The following is a 16,743-nucleotide window of genomic DNA, read 5'->3' on the forward strand; positions in this document are numbered from 1 at the left end:
ATCTAGCTTGAGAAAGTGGGTCTGATTGCATCTTTACTAACCCAATTTGAAGAGTGGGTTAATTAAGGCATTGGGTTGTTTTGTTGTGTTATGCTTGTTAAGGTTCGAGAGAACTCACTTGAAGCACAATAATTGATTAAAAAATGGCTATTGTACTCAAAACCTACCCCACCCATTGAGATTCAAGGACTTTAAGCAACTAGTAATTACCCATTACGTGAATTTAGCATTCGATTGATCACACTACCAAGGTCCAATCACTATTTCTTTACTCCCCGTGTTAAGTAATCTTTGTCCTAAATTCGCTACCAAACCTCCACCCCCCATTTGATATTAGTTGTCGAAATTTTGTAATTTATTTTAAAGTTGCCAAACCTTTACATATACAAACAATTATGACCTATTTTTACTTCTTAATTAAATTGTCTACCGTATCACTCCCTGTAGGATTGACCCCAATAATTAGTTGGGTTTATTGTTGTTACCGACCGCCTACACTTAGAATTGGATGAAGTTTAGTTGATCACGGTCCATGGCTAATCATTAGATGCCCTAATTTCTAGGGTAGTGGCATGTGAGCAGAGCGACAGACAAGCCACTGATTTGACAGCCTTAAGAGCTGATATTTTTAGAATTTGATGTGATGTGGACGAGCCGAAGTCCATGGACATCTCTATGTTATGGGGTGGAATTGATATCTCTGAGGGGCCCAGTTCTAATATTCCTGTTATTTCTGATATTCATCCAGATTTTATGCCGGAGACGTAGCTGTAGTTGAGGATGATCGGGAGACCGATGTAGAGGAGACAAATGAAGAGGAGGTAGAGACTCATGATGAGGTGGTGTACGATAGTCTTGAGGTCTTGGAGGGTGCCATAGTCCAGATGGTGATGGAGGCTTCTTTGCATGACACGTCCATGATTGGCTCGAGTGGGTCTCAACCCACGAAGGAGATCGTTGCGCAGCCTTTCAAAGTAGGAGATTAGCTGAGTAATGGTTCCCTGATTTAGGCCACATCAACTACACAGAGTTCACCATATGCTTGACCTAACAGATGTATCTTGACTCTCCTGCATCTTTTGATTTAGGCCACATCAACTACACAGAGTTCACCATATGCTTGACCTAACAGAGGTATCTTGACTCTCCTGCATCTTTACTTATGTTTTAGACATTTATTTTCTCATACATTGAGGACACTGTTTATATCTTTTTGGTGGGGGGAAAGTATGTTGATACCTACCCCTTGGGTTGTATTTTGTTTTGTTTTAGATGTTTGTTTGTTTTTACTATTTTGGTGTAACTATTTGTGTCCAAATGTTCTCGTTCGTTATGGCTTAAATTGTGAATGTGGGTTTTAAATCTTATTGATCCACCTCCTGATCACTTGATTTGTGAATGTTTTGGATGTTCTCTTGTACTTTTAAGTGTCGGTTGTGACCAATACCGATGACTTGAATAGTTCTCTTGCTGAACAATATGTTGTGCTAGTCCAACTTTTAGCATCTCATTGTGACTAGCCGATTTGTCGAGGTGAGTTTTTGCAATGATAGTTGCACGCGAGCTTAACTTGTAGAGTCATATTCGATGATTGTGTTAAATGCTTTGTGTGGTGAGGTTTACATGAAATATGTGCATGGTGATCTAGAACTTGCTCCGTTGGTCCAATTGACAATTTTTTGTGAATGATAGAAATGATCTTAGGCATAAATCCTTGAGAGTGAACCAAATTGCTATATTTTTTGGTGTGACTGCCTTGTGAGTGTGTGAACCTACCTTGGAACCATTTGAGCCTATCCTTTGCTTTGGATGAAACATGAACACAAATGGCCTTGTCCTTCCCACCTAAAACCTTCATGAAGTATGGGCTTGTTTGAACAGCCAACTTAGGACAAAGGCCTAATTTGGGGGCTCTAGTAAGAATGAGGAAACAAATCGAGCATGAAGTTCATGAAATCCATCCTTTGGAGACTTAATTTGAAGAAAAAGATGAAAAAGATGTTACACCTCCATATAAAAAAGGAAAAGCAACAAAAGAAAAGAAATGAAAAAATGGTGTTAACTATGGAGTGTGGAAGGAAAGGAGGTGTTCGATGAGTTTTGTGTGCTTTGAATATGCCAAGGATGGGTTGTGAAGATGAAAAGAATGAAATAAAAGGGAAAAAAGTTAAATTTGAGCCATTCTTCATGAAGGTAGAAGTCACTAAGCCAAAATGATTATACATTTACCCTCAACTAAGTTACAAGCCTTGAAAGACATTTTTGATCCTACATGAGCCGAATAATGTGTCAGTTGGAAAATACAGGCAAGCCTATGGGTAAAATAGTGCATGTTTTTCTCATTGAGAGTGTGAGAGTTGATTTTGGTTCCTTATATTGAAATCTTTCATTGGCTTTGTGATAGCAAGGAATCATTCTTGGTGTGTGGGCATTCAAATACTCTTGTTGTGAATGAATTTGCATTTGAAGTGAGAATTGTGAGCTTGAACTCTATTTGATGATGGCTAGTCATAGTTTAAAATTTTAGTGCACAATTGAAGATTGCATGTCTAGATTGAACCTTGTGTGCATTCATGTTGAGTCTCAAGTAGCACTCTTTGTAGACATCCATGTTGGCATGATTAATCTAGTGTTTTACTTGAGGGTAATTAAAAGTTTAAGTTGGGAGTGTTGATGAGTCGGGGATTTTGACTCATTTAGGGTTTATTATTCAAGGATTTAGTGTCTTTAATGCCTATTTTACGCTCATAACTTATGTTAATATGCAACAATGAAGGTTTCAGAGTGAGGAAAGGACATTATAATGCAAAAAGGAACGAAAAAGTTGAAGAAAAAAGAAGCTGGAGCTTGCAAAACCCACTCGGCAACTCACAGAGTGGGCCTCCAGCTCGCTTAAAGCTCCAACAAAAATAGCCCATGGACAAAACCAATTTGGTGAACAAATCAGTAATTCGACGACACGCCGAATCAATCGGAGATAGTGATCAAGCTCGCAAAAAGTTCCAGAATAACTTGATGAAAAAGCCAAGCCAAAAGGCGAGAAGAGGAGCAACTCGATGGATCGCCAAACTGGTCGGCGATCGCGACTTACTTCGCTGAGTTGACTCCGTACTAAAATGTTGCGAACATAGAAATACAATTTTTGAAAGAGGAGAGAGATTTCCCACACTGTATGCTTCTGGGTTTTTGAGAGTTCACACATTCAAGAACATTGTCTTTATATTTTTAGTGGTTTTTGGGATTTAGATTCGGAGATTGTAAGTTTAGCTTGGATTTCAACATTTGAGGTCTAAAGATCATTAGCAAATCAGATGGAAAACTTTATTGGTAATGATTTCTTGCTTTTCACTATGCTTAGCTAAAACCCCTTATCTTAGGGGTGTGATCATGTAGTCGAATACATTAATTAGCTAATGGGTGTTATTAGTTGCTGATTTTAATGTTGTTTTGAAGCGGGTTCAATTAATTATTTATATATTAATTGAGGAGTTGAAGTTGCAAATTCAATTCTAGCTTAGTTCTTTATGCTTGCTTGAGAAAGAGGTAATAGAGTATAATTATTGAGTGATAGTTGTATTGATTGCGTCTTTAAAATCTAGCTTGAGAAAATGAGTTTTACTGCGTCTTTACGAACCTAACTTGAAAGAGTGGGTTAATTAAGGCATTGGGTTGTTTGGTTATGTTATGCTTGTTGAGGTTCGAGAGAACTCACTTGAAGCGCAGTAGTTGATTGAAAAATAGATATTGTACTCAAAACATAGCCTACCCATTGAGATTCAACAACTTTAAGCAACTAGAAATTACCCATTACGTGAATTTATCCCCCCCCTTATTTGATATTAATCGTCAAAATATTGCGATTTTATTTTAATGTTGAGAAACCCTTACTTCTACAAACGACTAGGCCACATTTTTACTTCTTAATTGAATTCTCTACCATATCAATCCCTGTGGTATCGACCCCAACTCTTATTATGTTCATACTTGTTAGCGACCACCTACTCTTAGAGTTGGATGAAATGTAGTTGAGTGTTATCAATACCACTTTGTTGGGAAAGGCAAGCACAAAATAAATGTGCATAGCAGGGCAATAGCAGAAGAACCCAAGTCCAAACTTTCCCTTTCTATTTGAACTAAGAGAAGACAATATAATGCAAGAAAAACACTACTTGGGGCAGTAAACAAATCAACCAAGCAAGAAAAATAAATCAACACACGACACCAAATTTAACGTGGAAAACCTCTTCGGTGTAAAGAGTAAAAACCACAAGGCCAAAGGTCCACTAAAACCAACAAGATTTACAAAAGTGTTCTGCAAAATGACCACCAACAAAGTTCCAAAGAATGTGCAAACCAACTACAAGATAGCACCAATAACTAGAGAAATAAAGGAGTGAAATCACCCATTACGCAACTACTGTTCACGAGCAAATATCTGAAGCTATAGGACTCCAAATCACCCTATCTTAGTTCCCAATCAATGATTAAGTTGAAAGAAACAAGCTGTCCAAAAATCAACTCAATCAAACAAGAAACGAAATGGGAATCACGATTTGAAATTGGATGCTAGGGCTTGTGCGAAAATATGCACTCTCACTTTTATCTCTTGCGGCTGATCAAACTCTTGTGATTCTTCAAAATAAGAACTAAAAGAAATTCTTACATATGCACCATAATATTGGACTTATGGGCAAAGTAGGCTAATCCAAATTGGGTTTAAATTTATTCATAAAGGAAAGGAAAGAGACCCAAAACCTTGAAATTTTATTTATCCACATAGGAAGGAAAAAAGACACAAAACCCAATAGCCACAAGGATCAGGCCTTAGCTAAAGAAAAGAAAACATGATCCTGTTAATTATGTAACCTATACATGAGTACTTTATTGCTATGTGCTCTCTTTGAGGCAGTTAACATATATAATTCTTCAGCCAACTATACATGGATTCCTTTAAAGTGTTTCCAGTTCCCCGGAGTGCACTATTATGCCTGTCTATACTTCAATACCTTCTTTGATCCAGTAACAATGACATAATAAGTGGTTAATTAGCTGTATCCTGTAAATGTTTATCACATAAGTAGCAAATGTCCTCATCAATTGGTATATTCATTCTGTGCATTCTTTCACTAGTAAGGAGCCTGTTCTGTGCCGAAAGCCATACAATAACTTTGTGGTTTGGCTGGGACACTGCATTCATACTAGCTCAATAATAGGATGCCTTTTCTATTCACCTAGCAAATCTAAGTATCTTATTGTAATACAATAGTTTACTTTGAGAGTGAGTTTGTACTTGTCATTTACATACAATTTTTTCAAAGAGTGCTTTATCACTTACTAATATATATTGCTTACAATTCTATTGCGAAACTGTTCTTTTGATATTTATTATATATAGGTCCAAGTTTATAAGACTTTTGGCAATTGATATTTATCATATCTATTGTTTAGTGTTTTTTACCTTTTATGGTGATTCAATTCGATAGAAGAAAAATTAATAAGTAAATGAATGAAGCATTTTAATAGAAAAGATACTTAATAGGATAAAACCATACGGAAATCTCAGCAGATATTTCATCAACCAAAATAATAGTTAGGCATAGGCAACATATTAATAGTATGATTCATTCGCATTTTAGACTAGATGACATTCTATTTTAGTGTCATTATTTCTCCAATACTCTTAGGAACTCCTCCAGATCATACAACCGATGAAGTATTAGTTGCTCAAGCATAGGAAAATTATCACTACCTGCTTCCCAACTTTGCAGATCTCCGGCTAATGTTTGTAGGTATTTTAATTTGTGAAACACAACATCATCATCTAGTTTCCAAATTGTTCCCTTGAATTCATAATGCCCTTTGAGCACCTCAAGATTCGGTAAATTAGCCAGAAATTTCATATCTTCCCATGGTATACAAGTATATGATAATTTCAGTTGCTTGAGATTAGGAGGGACATTATCCCCAGAGAAAATCATCCGGTCAATGGTAGTTTCTATTACTATGTTTAGTGACTCCAGCACATCTAGAAGATGATTGACAAAATCAAGAACGTCATCAAGAAAGTCTAGTGTACCCAGCTCCACCAGAAGAATTAGAGAATCAATAATTGCAAGCCATTCAGGATGCCCAGAATCATCTAAAATCTTTAGCTTTTTTAGATTTGGAGTTCTTCTTATGATTTCCATAACAAAAGGAGAGTTATCGAGATGAAGTGTTTGCAAGTTATTGAGAAACAAAGGTAGTTCTGTTTCAAGGCCATTCAATATCCAGATGTATTATCTCTGTCATGTTCAAAAATCTAGTGGGTGCTTCAACTTTGCCTCTTCAGCCCTTGCAATATTTCTCAATTTAGCTAGTGAAACAACTCCCTTAAATCTTGCAGCAACATATTTCAAATGTTCAAGTTGAGGTATTACACAAGAGAAATAGTATTAAATTGATAATAAATCCAACACCTTAAGAAACTTGAACTGTGAAAAAATGGAACGTGTGATACCAATGCTATGCCTTCTAAATAAATTAATTGTGGTGAAATAAAGGTAAGGGTTATACTTGTAATACCACTTCTATGCCTTGTAGGATAAACTTGCTTCTCTTGAATTTCCAATGGAAAGATCACTCGCCGTTGATCATCTATGGCTTCTGAGGTCACAGTGACATTCCCATTCATGATATGCACAACATATTTAGTATGAGCTTCACTTAGGAGTTGGTGAAAAAAATCGTGAATTATGCATGTTTTCATCCATCAATTAGCTCTTCGTTTACCAGTCAAAATTAGACTTTGATCAATCAACTCTTCTAGATTCTCCTCTGCCACCACTTCTGACCTTTTATTGTTTCTTGCCTTTACGAATTTTCTGAGCAATCCATAGCCTTATCAACTTGGAAGCATCAATCTCCATGTCTTCAAGAAAACCTCCAACATAGACAAAACATGCCTTCAAATATTGGGGCAAGTAATTATAGCTCAAAGAAAGAATTGATTGGCACTGTTTAGATACATTACCAAAGAATGAGTTAAGATTTTCCTCAACCTTCTTCCAATTATCATGTGTTGGGTCCATTTTTCCAAGAAGTCCAGGAACAACAACAACCGAGAGAGGTAATCCTTGACATTGTTGTACAATATGCTTCCCCATTTCTTCTAGGTGAGTGATGAAGGTTGCTATTTTTGTATCTGATGCTAAGTGTTGTCATGTTAGTCCTTTTGACTTGATATTTTTGTTATAACTTGAATTAATTTTAATACAAAGTTCACGAATGTAGAAGATATTTTAATATGTGGTGGAGGTTAATTTAAGCACAAAATAGGGAGTCAATTTTTAGGATTTAGGGGATTTGACACCACTTTATGTATATGTATATACAGTAAGCTTTTGCTGAATGAAATGATATGCTCCCTTTCTCCAAATTATCTCTCCATTATCATATTTGTCTTCTCTGTCTCTCCTTCAATTAGCATCAGAGCTAAATTGATTTTCAGGGACTGTTATGAGAGAGAAAAACACAACAAGATCACCTACCAAGTTTAACTTGTCTAGGTCTTTTTTTGGTTCAATTTCCTTTCACATTGCCTCTAGCAGCTCTCCCCTTTCACCCCTATCTTTAATGGTGAGAACTACCAAGTTTGGGCATTGAAGATGAAAACATACTTGAAGGGTCTTGGATTATGAAAGTGTGTTGAGGAAGACAACGCTTTAGAGCCTTTGAGAGAAAACCCAACTATTCAGTAGATTAGAAGCCATGAAGAAGAGATCGCAAAAGGTCCAAAAGCCCTGTCTTTCATTAACGCAACTGTCTTAGATTCAATTTTTATCAGGATCATGACATGTGAATTTGCCAAAGAAGCTTGGGATATGCTGAAGCAAGAATTCCAAGGGAATGATAGGACAAGGCAAATGCAAATATTGAATCTATGAAAAGAATTTTAGATGTTAAGAATTAGGGGGAAAAGTAGAAGAGTAGAGGATTGTTGAGAAGGTGATGGTGACACCTCCAGAAATATTTAAAGAAAAAATCTCCTCAATTGAAGATACTTGGGATATGTCTCGTGTCACATTGAATGAACTATCCAACGCTTCTCTAGCTATGGAGAAAAGGAAAGCTTTTAGAGAGGAAGAGAGTATTAGTGAAATCGCTCTTATGGTTGTTCAAAGATCTAAAGCTCAGTTGGATGGTAAATCAAAAAGACAACAAAATGGAAGACATGGTAAGGAGAAGAAGTAGCAATACAACAACCGGGGGAGATATAGAAGATCCAAGTATCCACCTTATCCCTATTCTAAAAAGACCAATCATACAAAGAAGTTTTGTTGCTACATACCTGGAGTTCAATGCAAGTTGTGAAAATAGTTTGGTCGTGTGGATAAGGTGTGAAAAACAAATCAAAACCAGCCAGCTCAAGTTACTGAAAATGTTGATGATCCCGAAGAGAAGTTGTTTGCTGCTTCTATTGCTGAAGAATACAATATAGCAACTCAAGATCATGATGTGTGGCTTGTTGATAGTGGATGCACACATCACATGACAGCTAACCTGAACATTTTTGAATGGCTGGATAAAAATTATTTCTCCAAAGTCAGACTTGGAGATGGCAGACTTGTAGAGGCAAAGGGAAAATGAGCAGTTGCTGTTCAAACTACCTCAGGTATGAAGATTATATCTAATGTATTATTTGTTCCTGAAATTAGCCAAAGTCTTCTCAGTGTTGGCCAATTGCTTGATAAAATTATGCCATGTTATTTAAAGATAAAACATGTGAAATCATGGATCCAACTGGTATAAAATTGCTCTCAGTCAAAATGAATAACAAAAGCTTCCCTCTTGATTGGAAATATACTGACATTGGAGCTTATGTCATCATACAAGATGAAACTTATGTCTGACATAAGAGGCATGGCCACATCAATTTTAAGTCTTTAAAATTGATGTAAAATAAGGATCTTGTTGCAGATATGCCTTCCACAAATGAAACCTCTAATGTATGTGGGGTTTGTCAAATTGGGAAGCTAAGTCAATCACCATTTCCTATTAATCAAGCCTGGAGAGCTACTGAAAAGCTCCAACTAATACACATTGATGTGTGTGGACCTATGAGCACTCTTTCTTATAATGGCAACAAATATTTCTTTTATTCATTGATGACCTTACAAGGTTTTGTTGGGTTTGCTTTCTGAAACATAAATGTGAAGTATTTGTTTCGTTTCAATGGTTTAAAGAACTGTTGAAAACCAATGTGGCTCTTTGATAAAAATCTTAAGGTCTGATAATGGGACCGAGTTCACTTCCAATCAATTCAAGGATTTTCTTTTAGAAAGTAGGAATTCATAATCAATTTGCAGTCAATTACACACCATAACAAAAATAGGCCCATATGAAAATGGCTCGGTGTTTTCTATTTGAGAAAGGCCGGCCTAAGGTGCTATGGGCTGAAGCTGTCAATATCGATGTATATCTAGAAAATAGATTGTTGATGAGAGCAGTTGAAGGAAAGACTCCATACGAAGCATGGATTGGAACCAAGCCATCAGTTGCTCATCTTAAAGTATATGGTTCTATCTATTACTCTTGTATTCCTGACGTTAAAAGGGTAAACTTGATCAAAGAGCTAGTGTTGGAATATTTGTGGGATACAACAACACTTCTAAAGGATATAGGATTTTAAATCCTATTTCACAACAAATCCATGTAAGTAAAAGTGTTAAATTTGATTACGATACTGGATGGGACTAGAAGAAGATGGTTGTTTCTTCTTTATATATCACAGATCAAGAACAAAGTGCCTTAAGAGGAAAATGCATTGCAAATTCCTGAATAGAGGGGTGCCATGGCGGAGGAGCTCAATATGATTAACAAGAATAATATATGGGTACTTGTACCTAGATTGTCACACCTCGAAGCTACCCCCACGACGCGGACATGGGACCTAGGATCATGACTGACCCACCCCAAGCTAACCCTTCTTGCATATCATAAGCATACTTAAAGATATTGAATTAAGAAAGTACTGTGCAGAAACTGAAATCATCATAAAACTGAAATGATGGGGAATACCCATTACTATTTGATTAAAAAAACTGTGAGTTTAATGACAATAGAAATATCAAACTCCAAAGCTAAAACTGAATCTAACTATGTCTGAAATAAAGACTTTACTAACTAGAGATGTTGGGAAATGCCCCAGCTAAATATAGCAAAACTGAAACTAAAGACTGAAAGTAGAATGATAATCATGTCAATCGTCATCAAAGAATGATGACTCACCACTGATGTTGTTGAACTGGAGATCGAGAACTGATCTATGCGTGATCTGAATGCTGAGGACCTGAACCTACATCACTAGAAGATGTAGCGCAGAGTATGCATTAGTACTTGAAAGGTACTGAGCATGAAGGATAGAAATAAGCTGAAAAATATACATAACTGAACAGAGCATACTGAACAATAATATAAGATGAGCATGATAACTATACTGAAAATACTGAATGTGAACTAAATGGAATGCATTGACCAAGTTAATAACATGTTGAAACTGAATATTGAACTGTAACTGGTAACCTGGTCGATGCAATAGAATCTGACTGTGGGAGCTACTTATAACCAACATAAAACCATGTGAGTTAAACGTGGAGTCCGATGTATATGCCCCATCGGGAGGACCCAATATACCCTGCCAGACATATAGAGACATGACTGGTGTGATCACTAAACTGATGCCCACAAAGGGGACTTATAAGCCTAGACGGGCACGTAGTTCTAGAACTATGAGGGTGATTGACCTTAGTCCACTCGGTATTAAGCCTACTCCCAACTGATTATGTAAATAAAGTTCTGTAATACTGAATAGCTCAAAATATTGACATGCTTACTGAAAATGCAACATTAATGTACTAATAATGAAACATTCTTAACTGAGGCATCTATATCTGAATAAACTGACCTAGCAAGTGTAATCCATGAACTTAACGAATCTACAAAACTAGGGTTCTGAGTTTTTATACTAAGAACTAAGCAACAAATTTAAGAAAACTTGATAATTTTATTTGGATTAGTCTAACAACTGCATCACAACATTAATTCTGAAATTCTAGAAACCCTAGGTCTAACATGGTATAGAGAATCAAGAATCTGACTGAATTATAGGCACCTAATGGGTGAAAGGAACCCACTAGTTAAATCCCACATACATGGTGACGAATTTCACAAAGAAATCTTTCGATATTGGGGCTTGAACTTACGGAAACCTTGTTGCATTCTTGGAGAGGGTTGGTCGACTCTTTCTCCTTCTTTTTGTTCATCTTGATGATTTTTTGGAGTATGAGTTGACTAGGGTAAGTTGTAATTAAGTTATTAGGCTAAAATTGACTAAAACGATGTAGTTTAGGGGTCCAACGCATAAGGAAAATACCAAACGACCACTGACTTAAAATTTGTCGGGGCCAACCGACGGACTGACCCACGGTCAATCCTATCAACCGTCGACTAGCTTCAGAGAGGAGATGTTGAGGGGTCTGATCCATGGCCCGGGGTCTGACCTAGGATTCGTGGGTCCTGCCGTGGATCGACCATTAGACATTTTTCTAGACTGTTTCTGGGAAGGGCTACAAGTGGCCTTCCACGGACCCCACCTACTGTTTGTGGGTCAACCTACGGTCCATGGGTGGTGCCCATCGTTGGCACCTGCAACTTCTAAAATTTGTATTCAGTCTGTCTAGGATACAGGGTGTTACATTATCTACCCCTTGGAATATTCGTCCTCGAATGAAGATTAAACTAGCTGAAAATGGAGGGAAAGAGCTATAAACCCTACCCTTAGCACTGGAAACTGGAAACTGAAATCTGACTAAACAAAGTTCCAAGAACATGCAAATACGCTGAAAATGCAAGTACGCCTGAAGGAACGTGATATTAAGTCTAAAGCTACACATGAATGACTGAAAAACTAGAGATGAACTATTACCTCAAGCTTGAATGGAATCGGAAGGAAAGAGATGAGGATACTTGGCCTTCATGGCTGCTTCTGCTTCCCAAGTAGCTCCCTCTAAAGACTGACTCCTCCACAAAACCTTAACTGAAGTGACTTCTTTGTTTCTCAACCTTCGAATCTGACGATCAAGATTATGAATTGGCACATCCTCATAAATATGACTATCCGTCACAACCACACTATCCAATGGTACTTAGAAGCTGGATCACCAACACACTTCCTCAACAATGAAATGTGAAAGACCGGATGCACTGCTGCTAGTTCTGCTGGCCAGTCTAACTCATAAGCCACTTTACCAACTCATTTCAAGATCTTTTAAGGGCCTACATATATAGGACTGAGCTTCCCTTTCTTGCCAAATCTCATCACCCCCTTCATAGGTGACATCTTCGAGAAAACCCAATCATTAATTTGGAACTCCAAGTCCCTTCTCCTTACATCTGCATAGGATTTTGGCAAGTCTGAGCTGTCTTAAGTCAATCTCTAATGAGCTGAACATTTTCCATGGCATCATGAACCGAATCTGTCCCTCTCAAGGTTGTTTCACCTACTTCAAGCCAACCAACTGGAGATCTACATCTACGCCCATACAATGCCTCATAAGGGGCCATCTGAATGTTGGAATGGTAACTATTATTGTAGGAAAACTCTATAAGAGGAAGGTGATCATCCCAACTACCCTTGAAGTCGATCACACAAGCTCTCAACATGTCCTCTAGGGTCTGAATGGTACGCTCCGCCTGCCAATCCGTTTGTGCATGAAATGCGGTGTTAAGATTAACTTGAGTACCAAGACCTTTCTAAAATGAATTCTATAAATGAGAGGTAAGCTACAGACCTCTATATGAGATGATAGACAAATGAACCCCATGCAGCCTGACTGCCTCATTAATGTAAAGCTTGGCGTAGTCCTCCATTGAATCTGTCGTCCTAACAGCCAAAAAGTGTGCGAACTTAGTGACTTTGTTAACTATCACCTAAATGGAGTCATGCTGTCTGTGAGTACGAGGTAAACGTGTAATGAAGACCATGTTGACCACTTCCCACTTCCATGTAGGAATGTCAATCTCTTGTGTCATACCTCCTGGTTTCTGATAATCTACCTTCACTTTCTTGCAATTAGGGCACTTAGCCACAAATCCGGTATATCCTTTTTCATACCATTCCACCAAAAGACTTCCCGTAGATCACGATACATCTTAGTGGTGCCTGAATGAATATAATACCTGGAGTTATAGGCTTCTTCAAGAATCTGTTATCTCAACTCACCCACCTTAGGAACACATAATCGACCCTGATTGCAAAACACACCATCTCCCCCTTGGAAAAAAACCTCAACTCTCTGCTGATGAACTGCACCCTTTAGTTGAAACAATATAGGATCACTGTCTTTCTTTTCCTTAACCTCCACATCCAATGAATATTCTGGCCCATTCTGGACTGTTACACCACCATCTGATATGCTCATAAGGCGAACTTCCAAAAGAGCAAGCATCTGAACATCATTTGCTAGTTCTTTTCTTTCTTCCTCAATATGTGCTACACTACCCATAGGTAGTCTGCTAAGAGCATCTGCTGCTACATTGGCCTTACCAGGATGGTAAAGAACATTCATATCATAATCTTTGAGGAACTCAAGCCTTTTCTTTTGGCGAAGATTCAACTCTTTCTAGGTGAACACATATGAAAGGCTCTTATGGCCTGTAAACACATCTACATGAACACCATACAAGTAATGTCTCCAAATCTTTAGGGCAAATACTACAGCTGCAAGCTTGAGGTCATGAGTCAGATAGTTCTTCTCAACACCTTAAGCTATCTAGAAGCATACATTATATGTAACATTCCGGAAACTAGTAGCTTAAACTAGAGCCTAACACAATGATTAGAGTCATAAATAGCTCCCGATACTTAAAATAAATATTTTTGGGTTAAGGCGTCAAGGTACACTCCCCAAGGACTAGCCAAGGATCCTTGAGGAGGACCCTAAAACCCTCCTCAAAACTGCCCAAAAAGCAGTCACCTACGTGAGGGACCTACGGTCAGTAGGTGCACCCACGCCCAATAGGTGGGGGCTGTGGTTCAATCCCCTCAAAAATAGGTTGCAGTCCCTTGAACCACAGATCTGCAGGATGCCACATGAATCCACTCACGTTCGTGGGTCCTGGGTCGTAGGTCACCCCTGAAACTGCCATTTGGCAGTTAAGTCTAGGGATCTTTTGGAGATTTCCTTTTTAATTAATAGTTATGTGGTGTTGTTTTAAGCCTATTTTAAACACCTATATAAGTATTTTTCCTACCTAAATTAACCTATCTAGAGTCATAATTCCTAAATCCCCAAATCAAAACAAAACCCACTCCAAAATCTTCTCTCTGGAATCCCAAGGAAGAAGAAGATAAACTTAGGGCTTGAAGAAGGAGGCTTTTTAATACGATTTTGTTGGATCTCTTCACCTAAGGTATGGTAGTCTTTGATTCATGGAATATTTTCATCCATGAAACCCTCAAACTCTCAATTTCAAAGTAGGAAATTCCCTAAAAGCTAGGGTTTTCACTTCAAGTCATGGATTCTTTATAAAAACGTTTTAATGATTTAATTATCATATATTATGATTGAATTGTTGATTATTATGGTTTTTATGATAAAATCCCCATAACCCTAATTTGTGACTTATGATGTGGGTGAATTGTAGTAAGATGAATATTATGAAATTGTACTTGTAGTAGTTTACTTATTTGAATCATGTTACCATCCATATTGAATGTAGTAATTCTAGATAAGTTGGTTGAATGTGATCTATAGTCCTTGAAGGGCAAAACATGAGAATTAGCTATGTGTGTGAGACTGGGGTGTATACAATTAGATTACTTTGAGAGTAAAGTGAATATACTATAATCTAATTGTTGAGTTGATTGGATTATTATACTCATGTACACACTTAGGTATGAATACCATGTAATGTGAAACGTTTGTCACATATAGTGATTCTTAGGTTTCAAGACTAGTCTCATCTATTGAATATAGGAGCTTTAGCATGAGTTTGTTGGATAGAGGGTCAAGACACTCTTCCATAATTATCAATTTAAGTCAAGACTTAATATAAAAACAATGGGAATGATTCTTAGCACTTATATTTTAGTGATATGAGATGGAAGCCCTCACGATAGTAGATGTCGGGTTTCTAGGTACAATCTCTTGGGATGGAAGCCCTCACGTTAATAGAGGCCGGGTTTTCTAGTAGCAATACCCTTATCCCATAAACTATGTGCCCTCATAGGTCTTTAGATAGTGGATCCATCTAAGCTAATAGTTTGGTTCTACCTTAGGCAAGTAGGACAACCCCTTTTCGGTGTGGGGTAGACACCAGATTCCATGATTAAGCTCTCATGGTCTATGTCGGTTAAAGCTAATCCCACTATGATAAAATGAACTACAATATGAGTTATGTACTCTAGTTACTCAATAAGTTTTCATTAGTACAAGTAGGAGTATGGGATCTTATTCATACACTGCACAAGGAGGTTTTAAAGGTATTTATGGTATGTTTCCATTATGGCATGATGATCAATATGTTGAATATACTTGTGTCTTATGCTTTTGCACTTATTTTCATGATGATTCTTAAAATTGGTAAATTGCGCAGTCTTCAACTAAAATGTCCTTCTTTTTCGCATGTTTCCAGGTTTTCATGCATAACTACCATACTTAGTGCATTTTTGTACTAACCTATATTTCTTCTACATTTTTCTACAAAGTGTAGGTTCCGGTGTTTGAGCTGATCTTTCTTTGATACAAGCTTGGATCGACTATTCTCTTAGCTTGAGGTGAGTCCTCATGGATCCGAGGATGAGTGATATCTTGTTGTTCATTTTCTTTCATTGTATTAGACTTTTAGATTTCTATTTTAAGGGATATGACCCTATTTGAGACATTGATTGTAATAGATGGCTAAATGAGACAAAGTCTAGACTTCCGCTTTGCTTTTATGAAAACTTCTTAAGACTTGAAATGTATTTTTACTCTTTATTGTTCTTTACTTATGTGATGATATGCTAAGTGGCTTACATGGTGCCTTTAGGGGCATTGTGCACCTTGTTACGTCTAAGGCGTACCCTTGGGTCATGATATTATAACCTTACCTCGCTGCATCAACACACAAACTAGGCCGACTCTGGATGCATCACAATAGATCACATAACCATCTAAACCCTCTGGTAGAGTCAAAAGAGGAGTTGTAGTCAACCTAGTTTTCAGTCCTGAGAAGCTTTTCTCACACTCATCTGACCACTGAAACTTAAATTTTTTCAATGTCAACTTAATCAATGGAGAAGCGATGGATGAAAATCCTTCCACGAACCTTCTATAATAACCTGCTAAACCCAAGAAGTTTCTGCTATCTGTAGGAGAGGTAGACTGGGTCAATGTTTCACTACTTCTATTTTATGAGAATCCACTCGGATCCCTTCACTAAACACAATATGCCTAAGGAAAGCAAGAGATTGCAATCAAAACTCACATTTGCTAAACTTAGCAAATAACTGGCAATCTTTGAGAGTTTGTAGGACAAACCTCAAATGAGTCACATTTTCTTCCACATTCCTAGAGTAAATGAGGATATCATCAATAAAGACGATAACGAACAAGTCCAAATACTGCTTGAACACTCTGTTTATCAAATTCATGAAAGCTGAAGGAGCATTGGTTAGTCCAAATGACATAACTACAAATTCATAACGAGCATACCGAGTTC

At 37.4% G+C, this 16,743-nt stretch overlaps 1 pseudogene; it reads right to left on the reverse strand.

The window, feature by feature from the left end:
* Positions 1-5,649: 5,649 nt before the first annotated feature.
* LOC125837582 (putative late blight resistance protein homolog R1B-16) lies at positions 5,650-7,070 on the reverse strand (annotated as a pseudogene).
* Between the last annotated feature and the right edge of the window lie 9,673 nt (positions 7,071-16,743).

This window comes from Solanum verrucosum, unplaced genomic scaffold, assembly GCF_900185275.1.
Source record: "Solanum verrucosum unplaced genomic scaffold, falcon-dt-bn FXZP01000263.1, whole genome shotgun sequence".
Classification (NCBI taxonomy): domain Eukaryota; kingdom Viridiplantae; phylum Streptophyta; class Magnoliopsida; order Solanales; family Solanaceae; genus Solanum; species Solanum verrucosum.